At 42.1% G+C, this 10,753-nt stretch overlaps 1 pseudogene; it reads left to right on the forward strand.

The window, feature by feature from the left end:
• The first annotated feature begins 1,653 nt into the window (after positions 1–1,653).
• Positions 1,654–8,862, forward strand: LOC137591603 (high affinity choline transporter 1-like; annotated as a pseudogene).
• Positions 8,863–10,753: the final 1,891 nt, after the last annotated feature.

Raw genomic sequence — 10,753 nt, forward strand, 5'->3', positions numbered from 1 at the left:
AATGCGAAATGTCCTGGTGGTGGTCCGTGGCCTCTGTGCAGTTCGTTGTCCTTGCCGATAGCCTAGCAGGCGCTGCCCTGATTGTCCTACGATGTCCAGGCGATCCGGCTCAAAACACGGAAACCCAGCGATGACATCCAAACGATCTGACTCGAAACAGAAATCCAGCGATGACGTTCAATCAATCAGCTGTTCCCGTGAACGGCGATCTTAGCGAGTTCCTTCAAGAAGTTTTTTGACTTAAATGTAAAGTCTTTCAACAAAAACTCGTTACATTTACATGCCACTGAGGGGCGAACGGGGAGAACTTCGGACGCGTGTTCTGGCAACAAGAAACCCATGTCCAGTGTGGCAAATGTCTTTGAGTGCTTGACCCATTTATTTTCTTGTGTGCTCACCTTTACATAGGGAAAATCCTCACATGCCCCTAGTTCATCTCAACCAAGTTTTTATCTGGAGTCCGTCACAGGTAAGTATCCATTTAACAGTTTAGATGCCGACACAATCCAAAACTCTTTAGACAAACCTTCCTGCTACCACACACGGTCAAAAAACTATTCTTGTCCCGGTTCACACACCTGCCGTTCATCACCGGCACCTTCCCTAAATCACCTGTGTTCCTAGCGTAGTGCTCCACCTTGTGTACAAACAACATGATTACACTTACATACCATGACCTCTGTATTAATTAACAAGAAACAGAACAAAAATATTACTGTGGCTCCAACAAATGTACTATACAGCAAGTGATACTCACTGTTGGAGAAAGCCGGCATAGCGGGCAATGTTCTCACCTCCAGCACCACCTTCAGAGAGTAATACATTTTTCAAACAATGTCACCAGCCCTGTGGATCACTCTGTTCAATCTGTTGGCATTCTTCACTCTCAGACTCCTGCCCCAATGCACCACAACGTAGAGGATCGCAATGGTCACAACAGACTAGTGAAGCATCCTCGGCATTGTGTTAAAGATGTCAGAGGACCTCCATCTCCTCAGGAAAAGTCTTATTTGCCCAGACTGTAGCAGCGAGAAGTAGCAGCGAGAAGGATGTAGCCTCGAGAAGGCCCTTCCATCTCTGTTGTCAAGTGTGTCCTTTGAGTTGCAGGTTCTGATGGAGTCTTGTATTGTCTTTGCGGATGAACGGCAGCTGTTCCTTGGAAGAACATTGAGACCAGCAGAGTTTAGGTTGTTTTCGTAATAACTGTGGTGTAGCACACCATGCGTTTAAATACCAAAACACTGCAGGGTTGGGAGAGATACAGGGCTAGAGGTTAGTGAGTAAGGTCATGAGATGTGTCATTCCATCCCAAAAAGCAAGAAGGATGGACATTTCACCGATTTGAAAAACTTGATGACATTTATATCCAAGAGCCTATAAGTGCAGATATTGAAACTCAATCCAAGTCACGACGACCTTAACATGAGTCAAAAGCAATATTAGGAGCCACAACAGTCATTCCGGACACAAGAACTTTGTTTGCCAAATGTCTTTTCAAGTTAAGCTTCAATGCCACCCTCGATCTGCATAGTGCTTAACAACCATAACCGACAACCAGTTTGACTCAGCTCTCATTGGCTGTTATTACTGGACAGGCAGATACAAGGACACAGGATGAAATATTCCAAAAGCTCTGAGATACAGTTGGATACAATGGCTGTCAGCATACCCGGTCAAATAATAATGGTCATCTTCTACATGTTTGTGCTGGGAATTGGAATCTGGGCATCAGTGAAATCAAAGAAAATGGGCAGTAACACAAACAGTGGACAGGTTGTCATTTTGTTTTTGGCAAACCGGAATGTTGGAATGGTAGTGGGAATGTTCACCATGACAGGTAAGTTTTAATGACTGATGGGCAACAATTATCATTGAGCTTTTTGGATCTGTTGTATTTTCTGTTGCTTTTTCTATTGCATCAGTGTTTGAGAATGCAAAAATTAAAGATACGAGGAGAAATCCCAATGAAGTGACAGAGTTTTAGGTTTTAGGACTCTCAGGGATTACTATTTTATTGACAGATACAGAATCTTTGACATGACAAGCAATCTGTCAGCGTACTTTTATGTTCATGTCATAATAACTCTGGTAATTCAATGAAAATCTTTAAGTATCTCAAATTTTAGGGTATTTACAGTTGTTTCTTGTTTTTTAACCCTGTCTGGATTACTAATTAATTCCAAATACCCCTCATTGCATTCTTTCTTTGCAGCTACTTGGGTTGGTGGGGCCTATGTCATTGCCATTGCGGAGTCAGTTTATGACCCCACTAAGGGTCTAATCTGGACTCTGATTCCTCTGCAAGTGTCAATTTCCTTTTTGATTGGTAAGCGTCATGTCCAGTTCAAAACGGATCCGTGATGCAGTTAATGTCACAAGTTGCAGTCGATAAAATTTAAATTTTTTGATTACTCATTGAACATGACTCACTATCTGCTTCTCAAAACCATTTAGGAAAGAACCTGAATTTTTTATTTCACTGGTGAACTTCCATCAAGAATTCAGAATGTAAAGTGCTGTGTTTTAATCTTGTTAAATCATTAAAGGTGGGCTGTTCTTTGCAAAGCCAATGAGGGAGAATAATTACATCACAATGATGGATCCATTCCAGATAAAATATGGAAAAGCACTGGCTGCAGTTATTGCTGTTGTTCCTGTCATTAGTGAAGTCATCTGGATTCCTGGATTATTGATTTCTTTGGGTACGAATACGCAACTACACTCAATTACATTCATTTACTAATCTCTTCATACGATTTCTTTACTCTGTACTGTTTATTTTGGAATCTGATCCAGGAGCGACCATGACAGTGGTTCTGGATCTGCCCTTTAGTGTTTGTGTCTGGATCTCTGCTGCAGTGGCCATCATCTACACTGTTCTTGGAGGACTCTATTCAGTTGTTTACACTGATGTCATCCAGATGTCACTGATCCTTATTAGTCCGGTGAGAGTTGAACTTTTTCTTCTCCTTTCGGCTTTTCCCTTCAGGGGTTGCAACAGCGAATCAGTTGCCTCCAGCTAACCCTGTCATCTGCATCCTCTTTTCTCACAACAACTACCTTCATGTCCTTTCACTATATCCATAAACCTCCTCTTTGGTCTTTCTCTCGGCCTCCTGCTTGGCAGTTCAAAATTCAGCATCCTTCTACCAATATATTCACTATCTCTCCTCTGGACATGTCCAAACCATCTCAATGTGGCCTCTCTGACTTTATCTCCAAAATCTCTAACGTGCTGTCCCTCTGACCACCCATTCCTGATCCTATCCATCCTGGTCACTCCCAAAGAGAACCTCAGGATCTTCATCTCTGCTGCCTCCAGTTCTGTCTCCTGTCTTTTCCTCAGTGACACTGTCTCTAGACCAAACAACATCGGTGGTCTCACCAGTTTTGTACACATTTCCTTTCATTTAGCTGAAACTTTTCTATCACACATCACACCTGACACTTTCCTCCACCCGTTCCATCCTGCCTGTACACGCTTCTTCACCTCTTTTCCACACTCTCCATTGGATTGTTGACCCTAGGTACTTAAAATCCTCCACCTTCTTGATCTCTTCTCCCTGTAACCTCATTCTTCCACTTGGTTCCCTCTCACACACATGTACTCATGTGTACACATGTACACGTCTTACTGTGGCTAACTTTCACTCCTCTCTTTTCCAGGACAAACCTCCACCTCTCTAGCTTCTCCTCCACATGTTCCCTGCTCTCACTACAGATCACAATGTCATCTGTAAACATCATAGTCCATGGAGATTCCTGTCTCACCTCCGTCTATCAGCCTGTCCATCACCATAGTGAACAAGAAGGGGCTCAGAGCTGATCCCTGATCCAGTCCCACCTCCACCTTGAACTCCTCTGTCACACCTACAGCACAACTCACCACGGTCTGACAGTCCTCATACATGTCCTGCACCGCTCTCACATACTTCTCTGCCATTCCAGACTTCCTCACACAATACCACAGTTCCTCTCTGGGCACTCTGTCATAAGCTTTCTCCAGATCTACAAAAACACAATTTCACTTCTGCCCTTTCCCAACTCTTTCCCATAACTTTATTGTATTGCTCAACAGCTTTATTCCTCTGTAGTTGCCTCAACTCTGCACATCTTCCTTGTTCTTAAAAATGGGCACCAGCACACTTCTCCATTCCTCAGGCATCTTGTCACTATCTAAGATCCTGTTGAACAACCCAGTCAGAAACTCTACTGCCACCTCTCCTAGATACTTCCATTCCTCCACGGGTATATCATCAGGGCCGAGTTCCTTTCCACTCTTCATCCTCTTCAATGCCCTCCTCACTTCATCCTGACTAATCTTTGCTACTTCCTGGCCCACAACAGCCACCTCTTACAGTCTTTGTTCTCTTTCATTCTCCTCGTTCATCAACTCTTCAAAGTACTCTTTCTATCTTCCCATCACACTACTGGCACCTGTCAATAGGCTTCCGTCCCTATCCTTAATCACCCTAACCTGCTGCACGTCCTTCCCATCTCTGTCTCTCTGTCTTGCCAACCTGTATAGATCAGTCTCTCCCTCCTTACTGTTCAACCTAGCATACAAGTCATCATAAGCCCCTTTTTTGGCCTTTGCTACCTCTACTTTCATCTTATGCTGCATCTCCCTGTACTCCTGTCTACTCTCCTCAGTCCTCTCAGTGTCCCACTTCTTCTTAGCTAACTCCTGTATGTCCTCATTCCACCACCATGTCTCCTTATCTACTTTCCTTCTAGATGACACACCAAGTACTCTCCTACCTGTCTCCCTGATCACATTAGCTGTAGTTGTCCAGTCATCTGGAAGCACCTCCTGACCACCCAGAGCCTGTCTTAGCTCCTTCCTACAAGTCATGCAACACTCTTCCTTTTTCAGCTTCCACCATTTCGCCCTCTGCTCTGCCTTAGCCTAAACACCACCATCTTCTGCTGTTTGGCTACTCTCTAGCCTACCACTACTTTGCAGTCACTGATCTCCTTCAGATTACACCGTCTACACAAGATGTAATCTACCTGTGTGCTCCTACCTCCACTCTTATAGGTCACCCTATGTCCCTGCCCCTTCTGGAAGACAGTATTCACTATAGCCATTTTCATCCTTTTTGCAAAGTCAACCGCCATCTGTCCTTCTGCATTTGTCTCCTGGATACCAAACTTGCGCATCGCCTCCTCATCACCTCTGTTACCTGTGCCAACATGTCCCATTGAAGTCTGCACCAACGACAAGTCTCTCAGTTCTAAGTATTTTCTGCATCTCTTCATTAAAGTCCAACCAGAATTTATGCTTCTCCCCTAGCTCTCATCCTACCTGTGGAGCATACCCACTAAAAACATTGAACATCACACCTTCGATTTCCAGCTTCAGACTCATCACTCTATCTGACACTGTTTTTACCTCCAGGACATTCCTGACAAACTTCTCCTTGAAAATAACTCCTGATGCAATTCTCTTCCTATCTACACCTTGATAGACGAACTTGAACCCTGCTCCTAAACTTGTAACCTTGCTACCTTTCCACCTGGTCTCCTGGACACATAGCTGTCACAATCCGCTCCTGGTTTTCCAATCATCTGCCCAGCTCTACCTGCCTGCCACTCCCACCTCATCAGTCCAACTACCTTCACCTGTGTTTCCTCACCTGATTATCACCTGCCTGTTCAGGATATATACCCTCCCATTCCTCTCAGTCTCTGCCAGATTGTCTTCGTATCGAGTTTACCTCCGGACTGCTTCCTCGGTTTCGACCCTGCCTGTGTTTGACCCGTTTTCCTCCGGCTCTGCCCCGGTAATCTGCCCAGCCTTCTGTCCTTGACTGCTCTGCCCGCTCGTTCCTTGTCTGGTACCTGTCAGCTGGGATTCCTGTTTGCGGAGACTGTTTTTCTTGAATATTGCTCCCATTCCGTGCGAAGCTCAGAATAAACTGTTGGACTATTCCTACTCTGGTCTCAGTCTGTGCTGTACTTGGGTCCTACGTCCGACCTGTTACAACAGCATTATGTGTTGGAGAGAGGTTTTCTTAGGACCGGCTAAAGTACATAAGTATAAAATATTCGTCAGTTTAAATAATACATAGGTTGAGAGAAGTTCAACAGTGTCATCGATGATGCAGACAAACAATGTCAACAGATACTTATCTAAGCTCTGCCGTGTGTGTGTACATGGTGGGTAGTCACTGGATCCACCGGCAACTGACCACATGTCAAACTAACCCCAATACGTCATCTTTGCAAAACACATTATGCAAGTTGGGTGATAAGTCTACTGCCAATACTCATTTAAGTCCTGGGAGAGGAAACACTTTGCCTAACATCAAGGTTGCATTGTCCCTACGACTCTGTCAAATTCTCTAACACATTTGCTGTGTGTGTATTTTATTATTTTAAACATTTCACCACATATTTCTTCCTCCTCTGGCAACCAACTCTCTACCTTTTCCTGTCATAGTTCCAACATTCAACATCCCTACTTTCAGTCCTATATTATTGGCATTCCTCTTCTCTCTCTTCCTACAAACACACTTTCCTCCACTCCTTCTGCGACCAACAGTAGTCCAATTTCCACCGACACCCTATAGGTGGACAGCACCAATGGCGGTTGCTGTTAATCCAGGCCTCGACTGATCCAGTATGGAAGTCATAGATTTTATTTGCATGTTGGAGCCTGGTGAGATTTGAACATTACACCTAAAAATAATTTTTTTCATACACTTTATCTTCACTTTGACTTGTTCTCTCCACAGTGGTTGTGTATCCCTTTTCTTCTGACATCTGGTATTTATACCAACATTATTGACACAGCCGTCAATAACACTTATCAGGCGCCATGGCTTAGTCATATTGGACCTCTGGGTGTTGGTCGATGGATTGATAACTTTCTGGTGTTGGTAAGTTAAACAACAATAATATCATAGCTTCTGTGTAAAAATTTATTTCAATAATTAATAATTTCAATTTCCTTATTTCAATAGCATCTTTAAAAAAACCTGCTGCAAAATACTGCATAAAGGACATATAAAAGCAAGCTGACATTCTCCAACATGTTGAATAAAATAATACTACTTTGTGAATTTTGATAAAAACCCAGACCAAAGCCCGATGTTCATACTTCATATCATACTTCATCTTCTTCTGCGCATGCGCGAGCAGGCTGCAGTTTCCTCTGAGTGTAATTTCCTCCGGGATTATTGAAGTCTATCTATCTATGCTTATTTAGTTTAGCTCTTTTCAGACATTATACTTGCACAGCATCAGGGTGTTCAGCTTGCAGTGACCAGAACCAAAACAAACAAAACTAGGGTGAAAAGGATGAATTGCAATTTCAATTGATCTTGCGAACAATAAGTCAATATTTTACACAAAGATAGACATGGAACAGACACTCGGAGAGCAACAGCACCCACTAGGACCGAAAGAATTAGGACCGCAAGAGCAAAGTCCTGAAACTGAAGTCCAGCAATAAAGGTCTTGGTTAACTTTTAGTCCTTTACAGTTACGTTGTTTGGTTGAGTAACTGGTGGCTCAGTTTGTCTCATGTTTTTCATTTTTTAGAGCATGGGTAATCTGGCAATGCAGGACTTCCATCAGAGGACACTCTTTTCCAGCTCCATCTCCACAGCCAGACTCATCTGTTTTATAGCAGCAGGACTTGTCATCATTGCTGGAATTCCATCTTTGCTGATTGGAGCTGTGGCAGCATCAACAGGTTGGGAACCCATTACATTATTTAATTTCCGCTATGGGTATTATTATTATTATACTCGCACCTTTATTTCAGACTGGAACTGCACCTCCTATGGTTCTCCTTCTCCATATGAGCAAGGGGGAGGGGGCTATGGTGTTGCCCATCACCCTTCAAAATTTTACCCCAACCTACATCGGCATTTTTGGCATCACAGCTGTTGCTGCTGCAGTGATGTCATCTACTGATTCTATACTTTTATCTGCAACAACTGTCTTCACCACCAACATCTACCAGACCATCAGGAGTCAGGTACAATACACTGAACAGGGTTATGATGCAATGGCTTTTCTTTTGCAGATGCATTTTGGAGACACTTAAATATTGTTTTCTTTCATCAACAGGCATCAGATAAAGAGCTGAAATGGGTGATTCGTGTCTCCATAATAATTGGAGGAATTGTGGGAGCATCCCTCACTAACCTGACTAATGAAATCTTGGTGTTCTGGATCCTCGGCTCAGACCTGACTTACACTATTATGTTACCTCAACTGCTCTGTGTCCTCTTCACTGATGTGTCCAATGGTTACGGAGCAACCACAGGCTTCCTTGTTGCAGTGGTGATGAGACTGTTGTGTGGAGAGCCTCTGATTGGCATCCCTGTGATTCTGCATTTCCCACAATGCATCTTAGAGGATGGCGTCTACATCCAGACCTAGCATTTCAAGACCCTTTGCATTTTGGCTGCTCTGGTTTCCATTTTATTGATTTCATACATGTCCTCAGTCCTGTTTCAGAAGGGAATGCTTCCAGAGAGGTGGGATGTGTTCAAAGTGAAAACACAGAGAGAATCTCCAGCAGATGGTGCCAGAGAAGATAATGATGATAAAACCGTCTCTGAACCAAGAATAGAGATAAACGGCTGAGTTTTTCCTTCTTTATATAACTACTGTCGTTGTGTGGAAACATGTAATGGTTGTGTAACTGTTGTGACGTCTCATTACTTTCTTAATATTTCAGATGGATGATCAGATACTGGATCTTGGTTGTGTTGGTTGTATTGCAAATGATCTCACATTTGCTGTTGATGCAGCAAATGTGAGATCCTTTGCTGCATCAACTTTGTGTTGTTTGCTTGAAAAACTAAAGAAACAAAAAGTTCACTGAATCTTTTCTTGTTCACGCAATTAAAAAAATAATCTGTCCCCTGTTGTTGAAGGAAATGACAGTTATTCTGTCCGTTATTCACTGCAAAACCTAATTTCTTCTGTTTTTCATGGGAATAATTTACATAATCAAAAAATTTTTATTCCATGATACATGTCTGGTGTGACACCTTTCAGCACTTAAGTTTATTTTTAATTCTATTCATTTTTAAGTGTTTTCTTGCAAAAATATATCCTGTTATTTCAAATAATTTATTCATCCTATTCAAATATATTTTCCTTCTATTCTTCAGCATCTCTATATCAGTACCTTTTACTGATTGTAACCGATTCCCCTGTACTGTACTCTGTTGCCTGCTCCTAATCAAATTTGTTTGCCTTTTTGGACTGATTACCTGTTGTTATGAACTCTGCTTTGAATTAAACACACACCTTGATTCTGCATCTGAATCTCATGTCATCAGAACCACATGAAAGACCAACCACCACTCACACAAATAGACAATTTTGAACCAACCAATCGACATGAATAATTTTTACAAATGTGCAGATGACCTGAACGAGGTTATATTTCATGAATTGGAATGTATGACAGAAAGAATGATGGGTGTCTCTCAAGACTTGAAAATCATTCATGGATGAAATCACAATTCAAGAATCATGTCAAACTCAAACTGACTTTACGTCAACATCCTGATACCCATGACCTTGTGACAAACAACATGACGAGTTACAAGCCTGTTGACCCTGCCACACCACCTGTCAGCATAGGTGGCATTCCAGCAATGATGACAACTCCTGTTGAGATAAAACAGACAAGTCTGGCTGTTGATGTGGAGCTGGAGAAGAGTGTCCTCTGTTAGAAGTTCTCGAATCAAGATAACTTCACTTGTGACAAGAATAATTTTGAAAAAGTCAGTGATTTCCCATTGTTTCTCTGGAATGGATCCATTATACTGATGTAATTCTTCTCACTCCAGGAGACCAGTAATTCTCAAAGAGGACAAGCGGCTGTAGTCGAATTGATTGTGGTGGACTGATGAATTGATGGATGGATTAACTTCTGTGTAGTCATGATGTCCTGAACGTGAGTCAAAAGCAATATTATGAGTTATTGCCACTGCCATTACCAAATTGAAAAATATGACTCAAAAATGCAAATAGATAAACAGTGTTCAGTTAGAGTTCAAAGAAATTCAGCAAAACAACAAATTGAAGTTGCGTGGTCAGATGAGATATGTAATCTCACAAGTTCTGGGTCTTCACCACCCCTTTTTCAGCGTTATCTGGAGGATGACTTACATGGGGGTTTTTTTACTGAAAGACCTTAAGCTGCAGGGTCATCAATGTAGCTTGTCACATCACTATGCAGAGCCTTCTATGATTAGAGGACTTTATAATATCTATTTTAAAATGGACAGAAAGGGAAGACAAGATGAAACAGAATGTGTTAGTTGGTTTTTGGTTAAATGTGAACACCCTGAAGCCGTGCAATTATGTTTTGGTTTGCACAGGAGAACACATTTCCAAATGGGACGTACTGTGACAAAATCATGAGTCAATATTTGAAGATCATAAGAGAAAGGCATGGACAAATTCTAAATTAACATGAACTCAATGAAGTTCAGGCTCAAAACCAATCTAAAATATTTAACATTGGGAACCATGTGTTGAGTTACAGATCCAAGAGCAAGGAGAATTCAACCAGGAGTGATTTTAGGACCAGCTAATGATTTTCATTTTGGTTAAGATCATAAAATTGCACTGCCCTCCCATCCTGATGGAAATTAGGCCTTGATAAAAAGTCATTCAGCTTTGTAGGACCAATACGGCCAATACACACACTTTATTCGTCTCGCCAAACAAGCAATTATTGATACCTTGATGTATATATCTTGGTGACAAATGG

Source organism: Antennarius striatus, chromosome 24, assembly GCF_040054535.1.
Source record: "Antennarius striatus isolate MH-2024 chromosome 24, ASM4005453v1, whole genome shotgun sequence".
NCBI lineage: Eukaryota > Metazoa > Chordata > Actinopteri > Lophiiformes > Antennariidae > Antennarius > Antennarius striatus.